The following is a 26,640-nucleotide window of genomic DNA, read 5'->3' as shown; positions in this document are numbered from 1 at the left end:
CATCGTATAAACAGCATTAAAAACAAAAATCAAATTACTATCTCAATAGATACAGAAAAAGCACTAGACAAAAGTCAGCATCTTTTATGATAAAAATCCTCAACAAACTAGGCATAGAAGGAACATACCTCAAAATAATAACAGCCACATATGACAAACCCACAGCCAACATCACACTGAATGGAGACAAGTTGAAAACATTCCCATAAGAATCGGAACAAGACAAAGATGCCCACCTTCACCACTTGTATTCAACATAGTACTGGAAGTCCTAGCCAGAGCAATCAGGCAAGAGAAAGAAATAAAGGTCATCCAAATGGGGAAAAAGGCAGTCAACTACCTTTGTTTGCCAATGATGTGATCTTATACCTAGAAAGCCCTAAGACTCCTCCAAGAGACTCCTGGATTTGATAAATGAATTCAGTAAAATCTTATTATAAAATCTACACAAATCAGTAGCAATGCTGTACATCAACAATGATCAAGCTGCGAATCAAATCAAGAATTCAATTATTTCACAATAGCTGCAAAAAATAAAATAAAATACCTAGGAATATACTCATACAAGGAAGGAAAATATGTCTACCAGGAGAACTGCAAAACACTGCTAAAAGAAATCATAGATGACACAAACAAATGGAAATACATCTCATGCTCATGAATTGGAAAAATCAATATCATGAAAATCACCATACCCCCCAAAGCAATCTATAGATTCAATGCAGTCCCTATCAAAATACCAATGTCATTTTTGACGGAATTAAAAAAAAATCTTAAAATTCATATGGAACCATAAAAGAGCCTGAGTAGCCAAAGCAATCCTAAACAAAAAGAACAAATCTGGAGGTATCACATTACTCCAGAACTACATTCAAATTCTGCTACAAGGCTATAGTTACCAAAATAGCATGGTACTGGTATAAAAGTAGGCACATAGACCAAGGGAACAGAGAGCCCAGAAATAAAGCCAAACACTTACAACCAACTGATCTTTGACAAAACACACAAAAACATAAACTGGGGAAAGTGGATAGCCACATGTAGAAACTGGATCCCTATCTCTCACCATATATAAAAATTAAAGATTTAAATCTAAGACCTGAAACCATAAAAATTCTAGAAGAAAACCTAGGAAAAATTCTTCTGGACATTGGCCTAGGCAAATGCTTTTAGACCCCAAAAGCAAATGCAACAAAAACAAAAATAAATAAATGAAACCTAATTAAACCAAAAAGCTTCTGCATAACAGTGGAAATGACTTTTCAACTTGGCTATATTCAGTTTTCAAGATGGCTTTCTTCATGCTGTGAAATATGGTGTATTTGCAACTCTTCCTGCATATATTGTATTTATATATTCTCCATTTTCTTGCTATGATTTATGTGAGAATTTACCTGATTTATATAATCCCTCACTTCATATATTTCTTCCTAGTATAATTAATAATTATTTTTATTTCCTCACTGAACTACAACTTCAAACAATATAATTGAACCTTCATTTATAGTTGTATCTACTTTAAAGCAAACAAAATAAAACAAAAGAATAAAACTCTTGATTCATTATTTGATCACAACAGGAGGAAGACTATCTTAAAAACTAAAACTACCAAATGTAAAATCATTGCTTCTGAATGTAGAATTGAGTAGAGAAGGATGGCGGGGGCATAGGAAAAATGGTTCCTTTTCATAATTAAGCCTTCCATATTATTGCATGACATTTGAACTTAGAAATAAATGAGGAAAATGATAAAATAAAGATGAAAAAAAGGATCAGTTTTTCTTACTTGTATTGTCAGTAAATACATTATTTTCTACATTATAGTGTATATAGTTTCATTTGATCATATGATAATTATATTATAACTACACATCTCTTCTCCATTTGTCATTCAGTTCCCAACTTTTTTCAACTATACCGTTACTTAAATACATTAACATAAAAAGTAGTTAAAGTATTGGTATTCAATCTTTCACAAGTTAAGATTCCCTTCTTTGAATCATTCTGTGTTTTCAGTTCCCTTCATATTCATATCTAGCTTTTCTTGCACATTTCCTATTGACCCCTACACCCCATCCACTATTTCTGATTGCATTTTATTGCTATTTTGGAGGTAGACATTGTTTGAGGGAGAAGAATCATATATTTTCACCATACCTCTGATGTCTTCCAGCTTTTTCATCATTCTTTCTGTTTGTATTCATTTCAGCCTTTTCTTTCTTTTTTAGACAACTTTGGTGTACAAACTTTTTGTCTTTCTTGGATTTACTGTCTCCTTTACTTCTTTGCTTTCATTCCCTTATCACATTATCAAGAATTTAAATCTCTCAACTCATCTCCTCTGTAATCAGGAGACCTCTCTCCTAGAGCCTTCCATCCTCAGCTTCAGCCTGGCTCCTACATCTGGTGCACAACTATTATCCTGAGGCTACTTCTCATGGCTCATAGCTATTATCCTGGGGTTGCTTCTCACCAGTAAACAAAGGCTGATCCACTGTTTCCTATAGCTCATGTCTTCCTCATGGAGAGAATCTTCCTTCATTTAATGTTAGCTAACCAGCTAACATTAAAACAATGAGATTATCCTGGAGTATTCCAGTGGACCTATTGTAATTACAAGAGTCCTTAAAAGTGAAAAAGAGAAACTTGGAAGAGAAAAACAGGGAACGACAGCATGAGAAGGACTCTTCCCAACATTTCCCACTGGGCCCATGAGCCGAGTAACATGGGCAGTTTCTATAAACTGGAAAAGCCAAGGGAATGAATTCTCCCATAAAGCCTCCAGAAAGAAGCACAGCCCTGCTGACATCTTGATTTTACCCTACTGAGACCTGTGTTGGGTTTCTAACATACAAAATTTTAAGACAATACATCCACATTATTTTAAATCATGAAGTGTGTGGTAATTTGATATAACAACCAAAGAAAATTAGTACAAATTTTGGTACTAATAGTGGGATGCTACTGTAACAAATACATAAAAATGTGAACATGGCTTTAGAATTTGGTAGTGGCTGGAGACTGGAAGAATTTTGAAGAGCATGATAGAAAAAGCCTGGAATGCCTTAACAGACCCTTACCAGAATTATGGATGATAATCACTCTGCTATTAAGGATTCACAAGGAAGTGAGGAACATGGTTGTAAAGAGACCCATCACTTCAGAGAATACTAAACTGTCAGCAGACTGCTGGTGGAAATGTAGACACTGAAGGAACTGCGGGTGAGGACTCAGAGGAAATGAGCACCTAGATTGGAAATCCTCAGCTCTTTCATCATTCTCTTTATTATACTTTCTTTGTTTTCTATAGATAGAACACAATGTATTCCTGAATTTTTGTAGACAATTAAACGTGTTGGGAGTTGGAGGAGGTTGGCTGTTGGTTTAATTGTGCTTCCCTCAGTATTTATTTTTTTGTTGTTCTTCTTTCATTAATCTGCATACTCTCTTTAAATGTCTGCGTGAGGAAATCCTTTTTACATAGTGGCTTAGTGGAACTGTGTCCTGCAGTTAGGTAGAAAGCAGAAATTGTGAGTAAAAAACTTGGATATTTAGTTGAGCAGATTTCCAAGCAAAGTGTTGAAGGTGTGAATAGGTTTCTTTCTGTTCATCTTAAAATGTGAGAGGAAAGAGATAATTGAGGGAGAACTGTTAAACAAAAAAGAACCAGGACTTGACACTTTAGGAAATTCTTTGTCTAATCATATTTCAAAGATGCTAAAATTAAGAGATTCCCTCTCTGAAAAACATGCTTTAGAGAAAAAAGTGAGGATGTGACTGAAAATCCCTTCACTAATACCTCAGAGAAATCACTATGTCAAAGTATTCAGTCACACTCAAGTCTCTTTGAGAAGATTAAGCATGGGATTCATAAATCCACTCAACCATCTAAGCAGACATCAGGAATAGAGAGGGGATTATCCAGGAAAGATCAGGGAGGAGGAGATCTGGACTGTTGAAGTAAATCCCAAAACCTAAGATACCCACAAGGCTCTGGAGAATGTTAGCTTGCAGAAATTGACAGCTTGAACAGCAAAGGACAGAGAGAGGGTGAAATTTTGACAGACTTCTTTTTTATTAATAGTAGTAGTGTTATGCTTCAAATTGCCCTGAAACCTAGTTTATTTATTGACCCATGTCTACAGATTCCAGTTCAATGTTTTTGGCAAAACTCTTCATAAGTGATACAGCAGCAATTGATGACTATTGACTATATCCTTTAATTCATTAGGAGTTGTGAAGCAGAATGATATTCTGATTCCATCATTCCATCACTTACTAGTTTTATTGTTTACTGCTACTAAAATATAATTTTCAGACTGGGCATGGTGGCTCATGCCTATGATCCTAGCACTTTGGGAGGCCAAGGTGTGTGGATCACCTAAGGTCAGGAGTTTGAGACCAGCTTGGTCAGCATGGTGAAACTCTGTCTCTACTAAAAGTACAAAAATTAGCTGGCCATGGTGTTACATGGCTGTAATCCCAGCTAGTCTGGGAACAGAGGCAGGATAATTGCTTGAACCCAGGAGGCAGAGGTTCCAGTGAACTGAGATTGTACCAGTTCACTACAGCGTAGGCAATAGAGCCAGACTCTGTCTCAAAAAAAAATATATATATATATACACACACATAAATATATGTATACATATATACATAAATATATATATATACACACACATGCACATACATTTTGAGGTGTTAACGCTTCATTGTTAATTTAATAAAATAATAGTAGAGTCAGTTTGCTAGATTATAAACCAAACTGGCTGGTGTCTTATCTTTGAGGTTATCTTTTCCACTGAACAGAAACTGCTTATTTACTACACAAAAAATCTATAGGATAATATACAATTTCACTAAGCCTGAAATCTTTAATCACAGTTTTAATATTTAAATCTGTTTATCATCTTAAAGGCAAACTTCCCCTTATCATTCTTTTTTTTTGTCTTTTTTTTTTTTTTTTTTGAGACAGAGTCTCACTCTGTCACCTAGGCTGGAGTGCAGTCGCAAAACCTCAGCTCACTGCAAACTCTACCTCCCAGGTTCAAGCCATCCACCAGTCTCAGCCTCCCAAGTATCTGGGATTATAGGCATGCACAACCCCGCCCGGCTAATTTTTCTATTTTTACTAGAGATGGGGTTTCATCATGTTGCCCAAGCTGGTCTTGAACTCTTGGACTCAAGCAATCCTCTTGCTTCAGCCTCTCTAAGTGTTGGGATTACAGGCGTGAGCCACCATGCCCGACCATGAATCAATTTTTAAATACCAATTTTTTTATTAGTCACCTTGGCCCTTGTGTGCAGATAATTAAAACTGGTATATAGAAAATAGAAATTTTATTATATAAATTGCATCATCCCTGTTAGCTTTCTAATTCAAGTCCCATGGGAAGACACTTCACTAATGTAGCACTGAATTTGGTTTTGAAGTCAATCATTTACACAGCAATAGCTCATTTTGCAAAATAGTTTAATTACAGAAATGTAGCACACACAAGTGTTTGTGTAACAATATCTTCAGAAGAAGTGAGATTTCCACTGAGCTGAAAAACTTGTGTCGTTTGAAACTCAAGAAAATAAATTATTGAAAATTTTTACTTAAGTAAATTAATTACTAGTTATTTTTAAATACTTTTAATGACATGGAGAGGTAAGAATTTTAAAGCCGTGAAAAATAATCTATAGTTGCTATATTTACCTAAAAGTCTTCTCTAAATTAATTGCAATTGCTAGAACTATGTTTCCCAAATTCATTTGTGCTCCCCCCTCCAGGTGTCTTTTTTTTTTGTTTCTCCCTTTTTTAATTGTTTGGGGTGGACTGATAGGTAGTGCCCTCACCACCCCTCCTTTAAATCATTATATTTATTAATTTTTCCTAAGGAATTGATACAAAATGACTGGGCTCCTGCCTAAACCTTACCCTTAAGCCTGGAACCGTGGCTCTAAGTGAAAACAGTTGGCCTTGTTTTTCTGCCCAAATGTCGCCTTTTTGGCCTGCGGCACCCCTATCCTGTGCCCATAAAAAGACTTCAGCTAGCAGAGCAACACAAGCAGGTGATGCAAGCAGTCAGAGATACAAGTTGCTGAGCATTAGGGATACAAGCGGCTGAGTGGCAAGCAGAGAAACAGCAACTAAGGTCAGAGACTATGGGTAGACGTGGCTGTCTTTAGACAGTGCAGCTTCAGGTAAAGACCACTTTCTTCCCGCGCCATCCCCTTTCCACCTATGGTAACGCGGGTCTCCTAAGGTGAGCTCAGGGAGGTCAGAAACCTCCGTGAAGCATTAAGGGCAAAAGCTCACTTAATCTTGATTTTCATTACTAATACAGACCATGAAAGTGAGGCCTCACAATCCTTCTGACCTTTTAGGTTTTAAGCAGGAGGTGCCCCCATCCCACTGAGAGCCATCACCCAATAAAATCCTTCACGTACACTACCCCTCAATTTGTTTGTGTGAACTGATTCTTTCTGGACACGGGACAATAATCCAGGTGCCGAGAGGTCAGGGGCTTGTACGCTGCTGCCGGCCCGCACAAAGCCTGCTCCCACCAGAGACGAGCAACTGGTCAGTTCCAGTGTTCGTGCTCTCCGGTTCCCACACTCGCTTGCTCACACACTCCCTTTCGCAAGGAGTGGCCAGCTGCAGGCTGAGTGAAAGGAGACACTCCAGTTCCCACCCATGAAGAGGGTAAAGGGAACAATCCCATCTTAGAATCACTAAGTTGGTTTTCTTCAGTTATTTTTTCCCTGATGTGGAAACTTGGACTTCTTAGGGTAAATCAGTTTTAACTTTCTTTCCTGACACTTGAATTCCGTGGGAGTATACAGTGTAGATGGACAACATACAGGATAGTAAAGCTGTGAAGGTGCAAGTGTGTCCAATTCTGTTTTTTATATACTTTATGTTCTAGGGTACATGTGCACAACGTGCAGGTTTGTTACATATGTATACATGTGCCATGTTGGTATGCTGCACCCATTAACTCGTCATTTACATTAGGTATATAAATTGTCTTCTGAGATGGTCACAGTTGAGTTTCAGTTGACTGAGGACAGCTGAAATACATGTAATTATAATGCCATTATCATTGGAGGAATGTCATTTTAATATACCTCTTTAAGGTTTTTAATTTATGTAAAAATATTTGGGTATATACATATATTTTTTCTAAATTTTAATAATTTACACTGAAAGCCAGCATTAATTTCTCAAAACCTTAAATAGCAGTCTATTTATTCTCACCCTATAGTTTCTTCACTTAGTTTCCAGAAGATCACAATTTTCTGGAATTCCTTTTACCTCTTGGGCAATTTCTTCTCACTCTCCTTTGCAGGTTTCTCTTCATTCACTTAATCTCTGAATATTCAGCTACTCTAGGGCTCAATCTTTGTATCTCTTCTCTTTTCTTTTCTATCTACACTCAATCACTTAACGATCATATTCCACATCAAGACTTAAATACCATCACTACAGATAACTTCCAATTTTATATGTCTAGCTCAGTTAGTTTCTCTGAATTTCAAGACTGTATCCAAAAGGAAACTCCATCATTCAGGTTTCTCAGGTCAAAAATGTAGGCATCACTTAGATGTTTTCACACATCATTTCACATTTCATTCGTTAATAAATACAGTAGGTTCTGACTTCAAAACAGGTCAATAATTCAATCATTTCTCACCAGTTCCACTGCTATCCCCCTGAAACCAGTCACCATTATCTTTCCTAGAATACTGCATAGTCTTCTATCTGGTGCATGAGGTAATTCCAGGCAGGAAATAGATGGCAAATATGACTAATTAAGAAGGATTTAATAAAGAGACCATTTACAATGTTGTAAGCATATATTAGAAAATCAGTAAGGGATAGTGTGGTCCCCAGTGCTGGCACTCTCAAAGAGACGTTGCCTCTTGGACCCAGAAAGTCATGAGACAGCTGCTGGAAGAGATTGTGGCCCTAGCTGATGGACACAGACAATCCTCAGGAGCCTGGAGGGACAGAGGGAAAAGGTAATAAGGACATAAATTTCACTCTCCTCCCAGTCTCCCTTGTGAGCGCCTCTCATTACTTGAACACAACTGCAAGCTGGAGTTTAAAGAAGCCAATTAGTAGTTAATATATTTCATACAGGTTGGCTTTCTGAGGCACAGAGCAGGGAGAAGAGGGAGAGCAAGTGACCTCCTCTGCTGTCCTCCCTTTCTCCTGCCTTACACTTTTGTTAAAATCTATTTTTAACACACAGTCAGAGTCATTTTGTTAAAACATAAGACTGTCAGGTAGCTGCCTAAAAGCTTCCAATGATTTTCTATCTCTATCACAGAACAGTCTAAGTCCTTAAAGTGGCCTACAAGGCCCCACATTCATGCTCCTGCCACTCTCCTGGCCCCATCTTCTGTTATTCTCCCCTCTTACTATGCACTTTTCTTGAGTTCCACCAGCCAGACTCCTGCTTTGGGAGCTTTATTGTTTTCCTTCCTTCTGCTTGCAATCTCCTCCCCTTGAGTCCCTGCAGTTGGCTTCAGGCTTCACTCACATGTCACCCTCTCCGCAAGGCTTTCCCATCCATCCTAATGTAACACCTGCCTTCACATCACGCCCTAACTCCTTTTTCTCCAGAGAAAAATTCTTCATTCTGTTCTAGTTCTTCCTTCCATTTTATTTATGTTGTATGTTATGTAATTTAACATGTGTTTTATTTGATATTTTGTTTAGCATACGCTCCATGAGGATGAGGATTGTCTTTCTCTTTGCTTCCCTGTTTCTTTGCCAGTGCCGAGATTAGTGCTAGCACAAGGTAGACCCCATAAATACTTGTTTAATGAATGAACAGCACCATGAAAGGAAAGAATCTATCCTCTTTCCTAAGTATTTTCCTTTGTTAAAATACTTGATGTTGTATGAATGCTACAAGTTGCTCCATTTTCAACCTGCACTGAAACAAACAACCCGTGCATCCTTGCCTCAATCTTGCTCTTTGTGATTGCTAGGTAAGGCAACATATGTAACATTGCAGCTTATTGATGGATAATAATCAGATACTTAAGCGTAAAGTAGCAGGAGAAGGAAAGCTGGCCCTCATCGTGTAATTTCAATTAGTAGTCGTGAGATCTGGAAGGAGATTGGCCCTTAGCTATTTAAATTCCATGTGTACAACTAATAGACTAATAGTAAACTGCTGGAGAGTATATCTGATGTGGGTGCTGATATAAAGAATTAATGGGAAAATGTGTTCCATTACTTCAAACATTATCCTATGCTCTGGGGACTTACTTTATCAGCAGCAAAATCAAAAACGAGTTACAGTGCCTGGCATGTTGTTCTGTCTCTTTAGCAAACCAATTTGCCTCCTCATTGGGAAGATGATCATGGCATATGTTTATCTTCGGATGCTGTTTTATAAACGTTGCTCAAATAAACTCAAGTAATTTCAATTTAGAAATGCAAGTAAGAATGATGATGACCTAAGCATCGTATTTAGGCTAAAGTAAAAAGCCTCTGCTTTGCATTCCCCATCTGTACAAAACTATTTTAAATGTAAAGAGAGATTAGATTAGATGTCCTCAAATAATATCAGGGTAGAAGAGTGAAATATTTCAGCATATAACTTTTCATTTTGAAAATGTTCCTCAGTTTGAAAACATAATTACAGTTATAAATAAAATGTGCTTAAATTGTGTGTTGAAAGTAAATTCATGTTTTAAATATATTTGCTAATTACTACAGCAAATACTGTCATTTAAATGAGACTTCAAACCTCTATAGAAAAAGGCAAATAATTTAGTATTCCTTTATCAAGTAATCAAACACAGGTTCCTAGAAGTAATGAGGTTTATATGCTTGTTTCCAATAAACCCATCTTAATTACTGATTTACTATTGCCTCTCCACCTACTTATCATTGTAATCCACCTCTTTGATCTCTAAATATAACTCCTTAAATCCTAAAAGCAGAGAAATAGAAAACATCTCAAACATTTCTGAACTGCTTAAAGGAAATATTCCAAATATAAAACACGAAATGAATCTGGTATGTGATAGCAGGAAAATACTGAGGCATTAGTTAAGGTCAAATGACCTATTTGGATATATACACCAATTACTTGAGAAATCCTGAGACTAAAGAACTTGTCAACCATTTCAAATTCACACACACACACACACACACACACATGCACACACAAGAATATATTACAGAATATAAAAATGTATCTTCATGAAAACTGACTAAATCACAATCTTACTCTGAAATACATGCATAAAAATATTTGTTTTGGTGATCAAAGCATCAAAGTTTTCTTAGCCAAAATAAATTCAGAATGGATTAGCTTTAATCTGGTCAGGATAATAACACTGAATAAATTCTATTTAGAGTCCAAATGTTTATTGGCACTAAATCCAGCTTTACTGCCCCTTAATTGTCCTTCCCATTTCCTGGGGTGACTGTTTAATAGTTAAAACCCTGCCTAAGTTCCCTGCTTACTTCACCTCACTAACTCTCAGCAGAGAAAATCTATGTCACTTCAAAGGACCTTCCTACTTTCTTTGTTTTCAGCTACTAATTTGTGTTGATCCTTGAGCCATCTTTTAAGTGTTTAAATGCAGCAGCTCTAGACTGAGAATGCCTGTTTTGTACCCTATTTCAACCTCCACTTTTTAGCTGTGTACCTCAGTTTCCCCATCTAACAAATGAGAGCTGTTGTAAGTTTTCAATGAATCTGACACATAATTCTTGCTCAATCAATTCAAATACTTGACTGGTGAAGGAATACTCCCTTGAGTCTGAAATCTTACCCAACACCAAGCTGCACTAAGGATTAGTAAAGTAGACCTACAACAAATAAAATTTCTCTCTGGAAGGACCTTGAGCTATCAGTTGCAGCTTCCAAAAAGTTCCTACACTGGAATCTGTTTTCGTTTCAGAGTAAGAGTTGAGCACTACATATCTATGTAGTCAAATCTCAAAGAAATCCATTTAGTGTTGTGGTTTCCTAGTTTTGAACTTGGCTAGTTGCTGAGGTGACTTCTATTCTTGAGTTAAATGAGTCTCATAACAATGTGCAGCCCACCAGCATGTGCCACTACCTGGTCTTCTGACATTGGTGCTCCCAGTTCTTCCTGATATCACACCAGTCGTCCAAGACTCTGCATGCTTTTTCCTCCTCAAGCCCCACACTCATTACCCATGCCTAGTGGGAGACATCTCTGCTCATTGCCACTTGACCCAAGTGGAAAGGGTTGGAAGAGATTTTGGCCCACCTCGATGTTCCCACTACAGTACACCAGTCAATTCCCTGTGGCACCTGTGCCAAGTTTCTTCTGCCATTTGCACATTTGGACCACTCTGGGATTTGCCTTCAAATTTGAACCAATCTTCCCCTTGCCATGTCTTGACAGGTTTTTTTTTCCCTTGTTCAAATAATCTCACAAGCATTTCATATTCTAGCAATAGAAGAGAAGGAGACCTTGACAACTTATTTTATAAAGCATTTATGTATTCATCCATTTTCACACTGCTGATAAAGACATACCCAAGACTGGACAATTTACAAAAGAAAGGTTTCACTGTACTTACAGTTCCACATGGCTGGGGAAGCCTCACAATCATGGCAGAAGGCAAGGAGGAGCAAGTCACATCTTACATGGATGGCAGCAGGCAAAGAGAGAGAGCTTGTGCAGGGGAATTCCTTTGTTTAAAACCATCAGATCTCAGCCAGGCGTGCTGGCTGTAATCCCAACACTTTGGGAAGCTGAGATCACAAGGATCACAAGGTCAAGAGATCGAGACCATCCTGGCCAACATGGTGAAACTCCGTCTCTACTAAAAATACAAAAATTAGCTGGGTGTGGTGCCACACGCCTGTAGTCCCAGCTACTCAGGAGGCTGAGGCAGAAGAATTGCTTGAACCTGGGAGTTAGAGGTTGCAATAAGCTGAGATCACACCACTGCACTCCAGCCTGGCTACAGAGTGAGACTCCATCTCAAAATACAAAACAAAACAAAACCCATCAGATCTCCTAAGACGTAGTCACTATCATGAGAACGGCATGGGAAAGACTTGCCCCCATGATTCAATTACCTCCCACCAGGTCCCTCCCACAACATGTGAGAATTCAAGATGAGATGTGGGTGGGGACACAGCCAAACCGTATCAATTTATATGAAAGAATTTCCATCCAATTAATTGATACATCCATGATATGGTCTGGCTCTGTGTCTCCACCCAAATCTCATTTTAAATTGTAATCCCCAAATGTTGGGGGAGGGACCTCACAGGAGGTGATTAGATCATGGAGACAGTTCCCCCATGCTGTTCTCATGATCATGAGTAAGTTTTCATGAAAGCTGATGGTTTTATAAGGGGCTTTCCCCACTTTTGCACATTCTTCTCCTTCCGGCCATCATGTGAAGAAGGATATTTTTGCTTCCCCTTCCACCATGATTCTAAGTTTCCTGAGGCCTTCCTGACCGTGCAGAACTCCATAAGTCAATTAAACCTCCTTTCTTTATAAATTACCCAGTGTTGGGTGTATCCTTATAGCAGCATGAGAACGAATTAGTACAGTCTACAAAGTTCAGTACCTGAGGGAAAAAAAGCAATGTTAAATATAAACATTGATATGAGGTTCTGCAAGAAAGAAGACAGGTTGGACTAAAACTATCCTCATGAGGGATGATACCAGCATTTTTTAAAATTTCAAATCACCTTGATTGTTATAACAAAGCTGAATTTTAAATATTGGTTCTCTTTTAAAGGAGTCTTTTATTTTCTGTGTATCTTTTCATGGAAATCAGTTTTTTTGTTAATTATTGGTTATCTCTTGCCTTAGCTCACTTTGAGTAAATCCTAATTTTATTTTACATAGGTTAAGTTGAAGCCATGTCTACCTAATTCCATTTGTCTCATTCTTTAGAAATTATCATTCATTTGATTTTGATATTCATATTCTCATGCATCTTTCATATATTTACTACAAATGCAATTTCCATAGATACTGTGAAATATTATTTTGTATGTTTTTACACCTTTACCTATAGGTATCATATTTTAAGTACAATTTTGCAGCCACATTTTGTATTCAGAATTATGTCTGTGATTTTTCTAGTGTCATTTATAGACAACATTTATTCATTTCCAGCACTGTATAATATTTTATTGCATTAACCTTCAAAACTTAGTGCTGTGCGATATGGAGGTTGCTTCCAGTTTTGCACTATTGTAAACAATATTGCAATTAACATTTCTATACAAGACTGAATATAAAATCAAATTTTCTTTAGTGTTATACTAGCTAGTGGGAGTGTATACATATTTTCAGCTTTATTAATTAATGACAAATTGCTTTGCAACATGGTAGAAACAACATATCTTCATCCACCTCAGCATTGAATGAGTATTCCTATTTTTCCACAAGCTCATCAACAGTCAGATTTGATTTTCTTTCTATTTTTTCTACTTACTACTAACCAACAGGTTTGAAATGATATTTCATGGTTTGATAAATCTTGGTCATTATTAATCTTGGGTCTGTCTTCTCCACTGGGAATTGCAATTGATAATATAATTAATTGATATTTAAAAATTTAATTTTCATGTTCACAGCTGTTTTTACGTTCCACACTTTCTCTGTGTTTAATATTTCTGCTAGTGAAAAATATTTGAGTGGTACACTGTTAATCTTCACATGTCTAGAAATGTTCCTATTTTAACTTAATTCTTGAATTCCAGTTTATGTGAGTATAGAATGACAGGTTAACAGTTTTTAGACATGTTTAATATGCCTCTCCATTTTCTTTTGACCTTTATTTTATTGAGAGGTCTGTTCTAAATCTAGTTGTCATTTTTGGTAGATAATCTGATTTTCATGTGTAATAACTTTAATGTTTTCTTTTTTCTTATCCTTTATATTATTAATTGTCTACTTGTATGTACCAAGTATTTTTTGAAACATATATTTTAATTCATATAAGAAGCCTCTGTACTTTTACAAATATTCTGCAGCTCCAAAGATATCCATCTTATTACATTTGTTGTTATTTTTCCTGCCTGTATCTTGAAGTATATCTTCCCTAAGAACTTCAGTCTTTCTTGAATTATGGAAAAGTCTCTCACTCTATTCCTCTAACGTTTTTATTTTTATCAAATTTCTAGCCTGAACAACATAGTGAGACCCCAATCTCTACCAAAAAAAAAAAAATACAAAAATTAGCTGGGCATGGTGATACATGCCTGTAGTCCCAGCTACTCAGGAGGCTGAGGCAAGAGGATTCTTGAACCCAGGAGGTCGAAGCTGTGGTGACCTGTGATTATGCCACTGCACTCCAGCCTGGGTGACAGAATGAGAACCTGTCTCAAAAAAAAAAAGAAAGAAAAAGAAAAAGTTATGCCGTTATGTAATTTAAAAGAGTCAAATGGTAATGCAAAGTTTCCTAGGAAAGTAACAGTTGCCATCATTGATCTCCCATGTCTTTCTTTTCAGAGAAATCCACATTTCCCTCTGTTAGCAGACAATTTTAGTATTTGCCTCCACACCTCTCAATAAAATGCTCATATTGCTACTTATTTTTTCAGCTTTAAGCATTATCAGTATTATCATTACAGAAGGTGAAAATTTAGCTTTCCTTCCTCTTTTGCCTTCATGACACACATGCACATAGCCTTTTGTGGAAGACGCACCCTGATACAGTTTGGCTGTGTCTCCACTCAAATCTCATCTTGAATTGTAACTCCCACAGTTCCCATGTGTCATGGGGGGAACCCAGTAGTCAGTGATTGAATTATGGTGGCAGGTGTTTCCTGCACTGTTCTTGTAGTAGTGAATAAGTCTCACGAGATCCGATGGTTTGATAAGGGGAAACCTGTTTTGCTTGGCTCTCATTGTCTCTCTCTGTTGCCACCGCTGTGTGAGATGTGCCTTTCACCTTCTGCCATGATTGTGAGGCCTCCCCAGCCATGTGGAACTGTAAGTCCAATAAACCTCTTTCTTTTGTAAATTGCACAGTCTCAGTTATGTCTTTATCAGCAGTTTGAAAATGGACTAATACCCTAAAGTAACCACCTGTGAGTTACACTATTATATAATCTCACCCCAAGTGCAAGAAGAACACTTGTGGCTTTCTTCTAACCCATAGAATATGACAAAGGTGAAAGATTTTTGCAAATGTGACTAAGGCCCAAAAAATGAATTTGGGGAGAATATCGTGGGTAGACTTGACTTACCAGGTGAAATTATTTACAAGAGGGAATGGGGCACTCCCTGAGGTCAAAGATTCTTTCCTAACGACCTTGAAGAAACAAGCCACTGTGAGTTCTACAGCCATGAGGAAATGAACTATTCCAACAACCTGAGGGAGTTTGGAAGTGGGTCTTTCCTCAGATGACCATGCAGCCTAGCCAACACCTTAAATGAAGCCTTGTGAGAATCCAACCAAAGGATCTTGATAAGCTGAGCTTGGACTCCTAACCAACAAAAACTGTGAGATAATAAGCGGTGTTATCGTAAGCTGCTAAATTTGTGGTACTTTGTTATAATCAGTAGAAAACTAGTACCCTTCTCCTTCTCAGTCTCCCCAACAGCTACAATGTTTGTCTGATAAATTTTGAGTGTTCATATGCTTATGACTGGCACATGCTTTTCACATCAGGTAACTATGGCTACTTTTCTTTAGTGCAGAGGAAGGGACCCCTTTTATCAATATGTCTTTATCAGTTGATTTATTTTTCTCTCATGAGATTGACATATATTAAATATTCTATTAGTTTCATTATTCTAGTCCATTCCAGAATTTTCTGGTTTGAACTCATTTGAATTTTTTACTGTCTTTCCTAGTACACAGCTTACATGCTGTAAACTCTCTTCACAATCATCCTGTGAATTCTTACTTCTGCATTTCAGATGCTGTTTCCTAAGTCACATTTATTCCTCTTAGTGTATTCCCTTGCTTGGTGGATTATGTCTTCTAGAAGCTTCATGTCTTTATTTTCCTACTAACAACCACTATTGACATTTTGGTTGGGTATATAATTGTAGTTAGAGACAAATTTCTTTCAGAATGTTGAAGTCATTGTCTGAATAACTTCTAGTGTTGCTATAGGGAAGAACAAAGGTATTTCAATTTGTACTTCTCTGTGTGCAGCCTATTTTTTCCTACCTGAAAGTTGGGAAACTTCTCTTAGTCTACAGTATTTGACGTTTCAAATAGATGTGCTTTGGATAGTTTATACCAGGATGACTTGCTTTTGCTTTTTTGTCTATTTATACCTACCTTCTGTTTGTTTTCTCTTTTTATATTTTATTTATTACTGTTATATATTTATACTAAAGGAAGTATATCAAAGCATGAACTCTCCACAGTATCCAGACTGAAATAAATTTCTTTAGAAAGTGAAAAAGAAAAAGAAAACACTAAATTAAATACCAGCACATTTAAAGCTTTGAAATATATTCTTATTATGAAAATTATACTGAGGCAAATGATATGCTTTTAGCATTAAACATTTAAAGTCTGAATTTGCACAAAATATTTTCTCACTGTACAAAAACCTCTACTTGTCTCCTATTGAAATATACTTTTATTCAGATTTTCAATTTCTTTCAATCTAAATGAGGAAATTAGACTCTATATTGCTAAACTTATTATTAGGTAAGTTTAAAAGTACTTAATGGAATTTTCAGCTTTAAGAGGTTCAATTAAAATTTTTAAAAAGTGTCTCTTGAGTCCATGGATAGAGAAAGAGTTTTAATCTTTATGAAAGTGCTAAGAATAGAACAATTCAGAAAGAACAATAAAAATTTAAATCATGGTCTATATTTGTCATAGAGAAATTAATAATCCACATGACTTTGCTAAAGAGATTTTTTTAATATCCCAGAATATTATAGTCTATTCTTTCCATTTGTTTCTGGGATGCTAAATACTTGGTAATGAGAGACAAAATTCTCATTTAATTGACATCTTAGAAAAAAAGGACGTTTAATATTCATTCTTCCTCCAAAACAAATAATTATATAAGAAGGTTTTTTAAAAAGTGTTTTACTTTTCACAGAGAGGAAAAGTATTTATAGAATAAGAATATTGTAAAAATAAAGTGCAAAAGTGTAATGAGTCCTTTCTGTTATTAACTTGTACTTATAAAATTGCAACAAAATTATATATGGATTAATTATATCAAAGCCATGAGAATGAATGGGAAATTCAGGAAACAAAAATAAACTTTTGCTAGAATTCAAAACAATTAACTTTTTCTCTTGAGACATCAAGGAATTTGGCTCAGAATGGCTTTGTTTTAACTATTATTTCTATATCCACAATATTATCCAACTCTGTGACTTTTTCCAAAAACCAATATAAAAGCATTTTGCATATAAAGTAATAAAGCATATAACATGTACCATTAAGGTACTTTTATTAAGTACCATTAATAAAGCATATAACATGTACCATATAACATGTACCATATAACAAGTTACCATTATTATTTGGGCCAAGCAATTTTCATCCTCTTTATTTTAATCCATATCAGTCTATGGTTTTAAAGAAGAAGAAACTGAGGGTCAGGGAAGTTAAGTGTTGACAAAGACTATCTAATTTGACCAAAACTTTAGGCAGGATCCTCTGACTAGGCTTCACTAGGCTTAGCCTTGGGCTTTCATCGCTATCCTCATTGAATCCAGTTTGAGCAAGAATCCTGCTAAGTGGGTTTATTAAAATCTCCTCCCCTTGATATCTGAGCACACAAGCAATAACCCTATCAAGTCAATTTAGCCATAAACCTCTTATCCTTCATGTTTCCTCTTAGTAATTTTCCATCCACTGACCACCTCCCTGCTCCTTGGTTATAAATTCTCACTTGTCTTTGTTGGAGTTAGAGCTGAGTCCAATCTCTCTACCCTACTGCAAGACATTGTTGGGATGGTCCCTATATCTAATGATATAGTCCTTTAATAAAACCTGCCTTGCCATCTTTAGCAAGTATCATAGATAATTTCTCTTCCTTATAGTACATTGCTCAGCACTGTACAGCTGGTAAACAGTAGATGAGAATACAACATAAGTCTAACACCCAAACATCTATATCCTACTCCATCCAACGGTTTTTGCTCAGATATCTTCATAAACTAATTTCAGTGGATCTATGGTCAACTCTGCTGACAAAAGAGATAGCAAGAATAATTGCTTCGGAGTTTCCACATGATTTTCAAGAATATGAAAACTGGCCGATAAAGCACGAGCCCACATCCTCTACCTTTCCATCTTGAAGCTCACGGGTAGGCAGGTATGTCATTCAATAATCAAGTAAAATGGAGTTCCCACAAGGTTTTTGTTTCTGTAGCAGTCCCAGATCCTGGTTGGTATGATTGTCTGTTATGGGAGGGAAAACCCAGGATGGGTGCCATAAGAGAGCTTTAGTTTTCCTAAGTTTTGCATCTGCACCTAAAAAGTAAGTACAGGGCCCCTTAGTATGCCCCAGTAGTGGTCCCACTGACTTCCTAGTCCTATTGCTATTACCCATCCTTCCCCAACACAACTCCCAGAAAAATTCTGGTCTCTTCATTCCCAGAAGTCATCAGAACTTTAAGCTGGAAAGCACTTGACTTTGTCCCCCTATACTAAGGTCTATCTATATGAAAATTGCAGGCAGTTTTGCGTGGTTTTTTCATGCTGCTAATTTCTCATCTTGCAAAGCTAAGTGAAATAGACGCTCTGGAGAGACAGCAGTCTGTTTGGTTTTTCTTATCATATGATGGCTAACCTTTGCAGAAAAGTTAAACGTTTTTCAAAGTTAAGTATCTATTAATCTAGAAAAAGCACAGAAAAATGTGTTTTCCTTTGTAGGCATGAGAGTGAAATAACGCCTTTTCTTATTGTTTAGTAACATGAGTGTGAGTAATGCTGCATAAGGCAGATGACTTTGTCTGCTCTTCCCTTGTAAAGCAATTATAGAGTGGGAAAAGAGCAGTACTTCAGGCTATGCTACTAATTTGATTCTGCAAACTCCTTCAGCCTTATGTCAAAGATCAACAGCTCTTAGGATCAGGACAGTTTCACTCATACAAAATTTAACTTCATTTCTTTTTATGTTTCTTAGTGGAGAAGCTGTTACCTTCAGTAGAATCTCTTTCTATTTGAAAAAATATATATTGTTACTTATTTTACTGTTCTCTTCTTTAAGCTGAATGTGCCTAAAATCTTTATTTTAATATGTTACATAGTCAAGAACACAATTCAGTAACTTTGAAAACATAAAGATATTCTAAAGCACAAAGGTATTTTTAAGATGCCCCCCAAAATATCCCCCATCCCACATGCTCTTCTACATAAGCTTGCCAGTCTTTCCATTAAAAAGTGCTATCTATGCCCCCTCCACTTGAATCTGGGAAGGCTTGTGACTGCTTCAGTCTGTGGAGCACAGAGGAAGAGACTGTGTGGCTTCCAAGATCATGTCATATGATGTGATACAACTTCTACTCCTTTCCCTGAAATACTCATACTTGGAGCTCAGGGTTACCATGCATATAGTGTGACTACCTAGAGTGGCCGTCTTGTGAGGAAACTAAGACACACAGAGAGGTCATATGTAGGCTCTCAGGTCCAATCTTCCAGTCATCCCAAATCAGGAACCAGACACATGAGTGAGTCTTCAGATGACTCCAGCCCCCAGCCTTCGAGATCCTATGCATCATAGAGCAGAAATAATGCCATCCGCACCGTACCAGGTCCAGACAGAGACACAAAAAAAACCTTCAAAAAATCAATGAATCCAGGAGCTGGTTTTTTGAAAAGATCAACAAAATTGATTAGACTGCTAGCAAGACTAATAAAAAAGAAAAGAGAGAAGAATCAAATAGACACAATAAAAAATGATAAAGGGGATATCACCACCAATCCCACAGAAATACAAACTATCATCAGAGAATACTATAACACCTCTACACAAATAAACCAGAAAATCTAGAAGAAATGGATAAATTCCTGTACACATACAACCTCCCAGATTCCTGATTCACAGCAACTGTGAACATAATAAAACAATCATTGTTGTACAACACTTAGTTTTGAATTTGTATGTTGTGCAAAAATAGTAACCAGAATGCTTTCCCCTCAACTAACACAACATACTGTCTTTTGTTTGTTTGTTTGCCTGCTTGTTTGCTTCTTGGTCTTATCTATTTCTGCTAAACTTACAGATGAAACAATAATTTGCTCTTCATGTATTTGTATATCCTTTCCTTCCAAGTGCCACAATTCTTGGAGAAATCTACCTGACAGAAGAATTAGCTTTAACATTTCTAGAGCAAAAAATTATCTCTTCAATTATTTATTATTTGGTCTCAATAATCATCAAATTCTTAAATATCCCAAGAGTAATCATCGAAATTCTTAAGTATCCCAAGCTCCCAGCTGAAAAAACGTTTTTTTCCCATTCACAGAAAGGTCCAGAATACTATTCCTGTGCACAGGTTGGATAACATCTGGCATTGTAAAATTCCAAGTCAGGTTTTCACACACTCATCTCATTTCTCAATATAAAGATATTTCTTAGTCAGCTAAGTCATCTAGATTTCAAACATTTATTTTTTAATAGTAAATAGCTCATAGAAGGAATTACTAATTTAATATGAATTTTATTCATTTTTATCATCTCAATACTCAATATCTCGATACTTTGAAAAAAAGCAGATTGTAAATTTAAAGCAATAAAAAAGTTAGCAAGTGTTACGTTTTTAAATTCATTCAGTTTTGTCTGGAATCTCTTCTCACATGATACTGGCTACCATCACAGACTTTGTTTTTGCCATGTTAGTGCCAGTTTCACTGAGGTTTTTCATTTGAACATATCTTTCTTTCACTAGGAGAAATATAATAAAAGATTGGCAACCAAGAAAACCATTAAGTAATCTGTAAACACATAAATAAGAGAATTAAGACAATTATTCTGTATAGTGGCTCAGTATCTTCTTTGTCTTTGCTAAAATTACTAATCAAAAATATTTGCAAGAAGCAAAGCACTTATACTGTGTTTAGGTCTGCATAAAATACTAAAAGGAGAATTCATTACTAACTGTTCAGAGTCACCATAGTGTTGCAAACATTATAGGGTAAAGAAATGATAATGTCTTCACAGTGGTGGGAATGTTACATTATTCTGGGTTTGTAATAATACCCAGAGGAATGGCCAGTTTTAATAAAATATGTATAGAAGAAGAAAACCTATTTGGTGCATTTTCAAATTGATGCCTTCTCCATTTTCTGCTCAAAAAACGTTTGCTTTTTAAATTAGTAAAATCATATATGTATGTGATACATACATCCTGAACATTACGCTTATAAAGAATTTGGACTTAATCAAATTGTATTGAAATCGAAATTACTATAATAAGCCCTTGCACCATACAGTTATTAAAAATAATGATTTATAATAATAAATGCGAATATTTATGCTATTGCATATTTTCAAGGCTTTGTCTTAAATACTTTATGTCTTTTCATACTTAGGCTTCACAAAACTTTCATAAGATAGTTATTGCTATTATCTGTATTGTAAAGGCAATATATTAAGAAAATTAACTCACCAAGCACGTTGTGGAGACCACAGGATAGAAGCCCATTTGTTCTTATCTGAGTTAAAGTGCCTGCAATTGCATTTTGGAAACATTCACATACATGTTAACTATCAGGGTGTATTTTCTGATATTTCTAAAGAATTAGAATCTCAAGCGAAACACATAAGCAAACAAAAACTGTCAGATATATCTATTTTTTTTATTAAGACATACGACATTTTTTTCTCTTTTGAGATAGGGTCTCACTCTGCTGCCCAGGCTGGGGTGTGGTGGTGCAATCCTGGCTCACTACAGGCTTAACCTCCCCAAGCTAAGTGATATTTCCACCTAAGCCTCCTGAGTAGCTGGGACTACAGGTGCACACTCCCAATGCCCAGCTAATTTTTGTGTTTTGTAGTAGAGACAGGGTTTCACCATTTTGTCCAGACTGGTCTTGAACTAAAGGATCTGCCTGCCTTGGCCTCCCAAAGTGCTGGGATTACAGGTATGAGCCACCACACCCAGCCCAATTATTCTGCTTTATTAAAATTTAACTTCTTAAAACAAAGCAAAAAATACCAAATATTAACACCATAATTTGGAAAATTAATAACTGTTTCAATTATTTAATTTAAGGGAGATGAAACAAAGCAGTCAGGTAAGATTACAAGAATGTGTGTGTATATGTGTGTTGAGTAGTGGGAGGGGGAGGCGGGGAGAGGTTCTGGGCATTTTCTTAAAAGGAGAGAAGGGAAATGAAAATACAACCATTATATTTTAAATTTTCTTAAATTTGTATTTACTTATTTTAATTGACACACTGTGTAGACTCTTTTAAAATGTTAATACCTAACTGTCCAAAGAAAGTGTTTGTATGACTATTTAATTCCCATAACTGTGGATCAAGAGAGCTGCCAGAAATTGGCATAAGAGAGAGCTACGCTTCCATCTGTGTAATCATCCCAAACCTAAAATCAAGAGCCTGCTAATATTACCTTGAAAGATAGGTGTTCATAAGCTAACTTGATATCTTTGAATTACAAGTTTAAAAAATCTTAATTTTGAAGATATGCTTCGTTAGAGGAATGAACACATTGTTTTATACATCATGAGGAATAAACACATGGTTTTCTAAATCATTATTTTCTGTATCTAAAATGTTGCTTACCATGTAACTGCAGCACAATGAATGTCTATTTGTGAAATAAATCATTTAAAGTTAATTTTCAAGTTCAGCTAGAATGACATCAAGACAGGGATCATAAAGGAAAGATTTGTTAATTTGATAAACTTCTGTCTTAAAACTTTTGAATTAAATCAAAAACGAAGACTACAATGCGATCGAACAGTCTACTATAAAAACAGAAGGCAAAGAGCAAATTGAGAAAATATTTGTAATAAAATGACAAAGTTTGCATACCAAAATCAACATAAAAGAATTATAAAAATAGCAGGAGAAAGTTAGCTATCTTAATTGAAAAATGCACCAAGGCCATAAACATATAATTGAAAGAATAAACATTTTTAAATTTTAAAATAATTCAGAGTACTTGGTGACTAAATTAATATTTTTACATTTATCAAGTAGGCAAAGATTTTTAAAATCTCTACTGTTAGAGTGAGTAGTGAAGAAAATGTAATGTCATCTGCTGGTCTTGGGAGAATGAACTTGTGTAACTCTATGGGTAAATTTGAAAATAATCTTGAATACTTACATACAAAGGGAAGGTTGATTGAGAAAATGAGTTAAAAATTGGTGATTCGATGAAGAATGCATTTTTATAATAATAAAAATAAAGACAAAAACTTCAGGAAAAAAACAATAAAGGAAAGTCATGGTTAATGTATGCAACAAACCAACTGTAAGACTACATTTTACTACAGTTTAAAATTCTCCTTTGAGCTGCACAGGTTTTATGAGATATATTTTTTGTCTCTGAATCCAGTAACAATACGAGGTTCTAATTGTGACTGATATTTACATAATTATATTGATGTTCATTATTTATCAAATTTTAGATGAACTCTGAAGGCAAATCCTGGGAGGATTGATTACCATAATAGAACACCGTGTAAGAGTTATAAAATCTGATAGCAAAATAATGATATAGCTGAGAGAAATTGGCAGAGGAGAGAACTGGAAAGAAATATAGGGAAACTTATTTCCTCATTTTGCATAATAGGAAGCCAAGAGTTATGTCCAAAACTGACTAAATAGTACATCAGTTAGTAATGTGTTCAGCTACAAGTAACAGGAAAACAAGAATTAAGAATAATGAGAATATACATGGATGTGCCTGTCTCAGTCCTGGACTGGTACACCTTGTCAATAATTTAATGAAGATCGGAAGTCTTTCTTTCTTCTCCTCCAGGGCCACAAAATGGCTGCTGCCACTCCCAGCTTTATGGGAATTTAAACAGCAGGAAGGGGCACAGCCAAATAGGAACACCTTTTACACTGTTGGTGGGAATACAGATTAGTTCAACCATTGTGGAAGATGGTGTGGTGATTCCTCAAAGATCTAGAACCAGCCATTTGATCCAGCAATTCCATTACTGGATACATACCCAAAGGAATATAAATCAATTACAAAGACACATGCACCCTATGTGATTGCAGCATTATTCACAATAGCAAAGACATGGAATCAACTCAAATGCCCATCAATGATAGACTGAATAAAGAAAACGTGGTACATATACACCATGAAATACTATGCAGCCATAAAAAGGAACAAGATTATGTCCTTTGCAGGGACATAGATGGAGCTGGAAGCCATTATCCTTAGCAAACTAACACAGGAACAGAAAACCAAATACTTATAAGTGATAGCTAAACAAGGAGAACATATGGACACAGAGAGGGGAACAACACACACTGGAGCCTGTCAGTGGGTGGGGTGGGGGAAGGGAGAGCATTAGGAAAAATAGCTAATGCCTGCTGGGCTTCATACCTAGGTGATGGGTTGATAGGTGCAGCAAACCTCCATGGCACACATTTACCTATGTAACAAACCTGCACATGCTGCACATGTACCCCAATAAAAATTTAAATTAAAAAAAATGATATTCACTATATTCCCCATCTACCCCTTCCCTTCTGAACAAAGGCTATATAGGTATCTAGGCTCCATTGGGATATTTGGATAATTACTCTGTGATTCTCCCCTGTGCACAGTAATAAATTTGTATGCCATTTCTTTAAAAAAAAAAAAAAAGAAAATGGGTATTGAATGAATCATTTCTTAACATCTGCCATGATAAAGAAGATAATTTTTAGTACATAATTTGTGACCTTCAAACTAATAACGCTAACAATAGTCAGAAGGATAGCTAAACTGAGCTAAAAAGCCTCATTATTTATAGCAGATTGTCAAAACTAATATCCTAAGTTGATATATTAAGAAATAAAGATAATAAACAGAAAAAGTTAAACAGAATTAAAGGAAGTTTACCTTAGGAATGGAGATAAGATGTTGGTGTATAAGAGTATCTAACAGGAGAGTTTTGATTTTTATTCCAATAACTCATTTCACAAACCCTGATAGGTTGGCTCTTATGTCCAAGGAGCTGCTCTCATGACATCACTTGGGATGCAGCCAAGGATAAGACAACAGTGATCCTACCCTTCATTTATATTCTAATAGCAAGTATGATAAATCAGATGTACATATAACATTAGACAGTAATATGTGATTACAAGATAGAGATGTAGTTAAGGGTGATTTGAAATAAGAGTCCCAAAAGCCCTCTCTGAGGAGATGACCTCTGAACAGAAATGGGAATGATGTACAGAGTGAGCCTTATGGAGACATGCAGCCACAGGAAAAGTTGACTCAGGTCTTCTGTATCTCAGAGATGGGACAATATTTTCTTTGCAAAGCCAGAGAGCTGACTCCAAACTACTCTACCAGGCACTAATGAGGTTCTAACTTTAACTGTTATTGATCAGGCTTGTCAGAGCAACAGTGATCAACTTCATCTAAGGCCACAACATATATTCTAGCAGGACTAACCTTGAATCCATTGTATTAATACAGTTTCTGAGGCCCTAAAACAATGTTCATTCCAATGAGTTATATCCCAGGTTGTAGCTGTGGGAGAAATCCAGAGTTTACCCAGGTATCAAGAACTTCTGAATAAGAATGAACAGAATAACAGACCAGAGAGAATGACTTCATATTTTAATCTGATCTAAGAATTTTGAATTTGGGCTTTCATTTATGTGGACAGGACAGTTTTATTTCAGATTTGTTACCTTTGGAATTACCACCTTTGGCCTTTAGCGTAAGGGGATTCTAATTTGGAACTTCAGTTTCTCCTAGGGAACTTAACAAATGCAGAGGACAAATTTGGTATGACTCTGTCATTTTGTTGATGGAAGGTTTTTATGTGTTTCATTACAGCATTCATTCTCAATGCAGAATCTCTTACATGATTAGCGTTGGACGATGTGGCTGTACACACTTTGGATAAAATATAGAACAGGGTATTAAATGTCAGCTTTTAAATTATGGGGATGGTTTAATAATGTATTCTTCTGAACCACTGCACAGAGGTCTGGGGACAAAGCATATAATACCCAACAGTGCTCCCAGGAGAAATGATACAAGTGGGCGGTGGTTGGTTTTGAGGGAGTGACCTTCACAAAGTTAGAAATAGGACAGTTATGGGACTGAGAGGGAAGTGGGGAAGGACCACACTCTGCTTGACCATAGTTTGGTGATTAAGTCTAATAGGTTAAGAGAACAAAACCTGAAGCATGTTGGAATGGATGAGCTTCTCTTTATTACCTTCCATGTCAAGGGAGCAGAATGGTAGTAATATCCCTGGGCTCTCAGTGTCTCTTTACTTTCTCCACCCCGATTGGTAAGTAAGGAAAGAGTAAACTGAGTACATGGACCTCAGTAACTCCCTTTTCTTTTGAAAGAATTTCCTGCCCATACAAAGAAGGATTTCTCCTCCACAATGTTGCCCTATAAATAAGGGTGCCTAAGACAGGGAGTATGATCAAAGACTGCAGGTCAAATCGTATCTAAATCCACAAAAGAACTTCTATCTTGTCATTTCTCTTGGAACGTGTCTCTCTGGCCTTACCTT

At 36.2% G+C, this 26,640-nt stretch overlaps 1 long non-coding RNA gene across 1 annotated transcript in view; it reads right to left on the bottom strand.

The window, feature by feature from the left end:
• Positions 1–19,987: 19,987 nt before the first annotated feature.
• LOC144334806 (uncharacterized) overlaps positions 19,988–26,640 on the bottom strand; it is a 32,351-nt gene continuing 25,698 nt past the window's right edge. Inside the window, exons 3-4 of the long non-coding RNA XR_013405045.1 lie at positions 21,571–21,630; positions 19,988–20,009 (exon numbers count right to left, since the gene is read on the bottom strand). This is a non-coding gene — a long non-coding RNA (uncharacterized LOC144334806). The remainder of the gene's footprint in view (positions 20,010–21,570; positions 21,631–26,640) is intronic.

This window comes from Macaca mulatta, chromosome 15, assembly GCF_049350105.2.
Source record: "Macaca mulatta isolate MMU2019108-1 chromosome 15, T2T-MMU8v2.0, whole genome shotgun sequence".
NCBI classification, from domain to species: domain Eukaryota; kingdom Metazoa; phylum Chordata; class Mammalia; order Primates; family Cercopithecidae; genus Macaca; species Macaca mulatta.
Note: the sequence above shows the minus strand (reverse complement) of the source record. Positions and strands in the feature narration are given on the sequence as shown.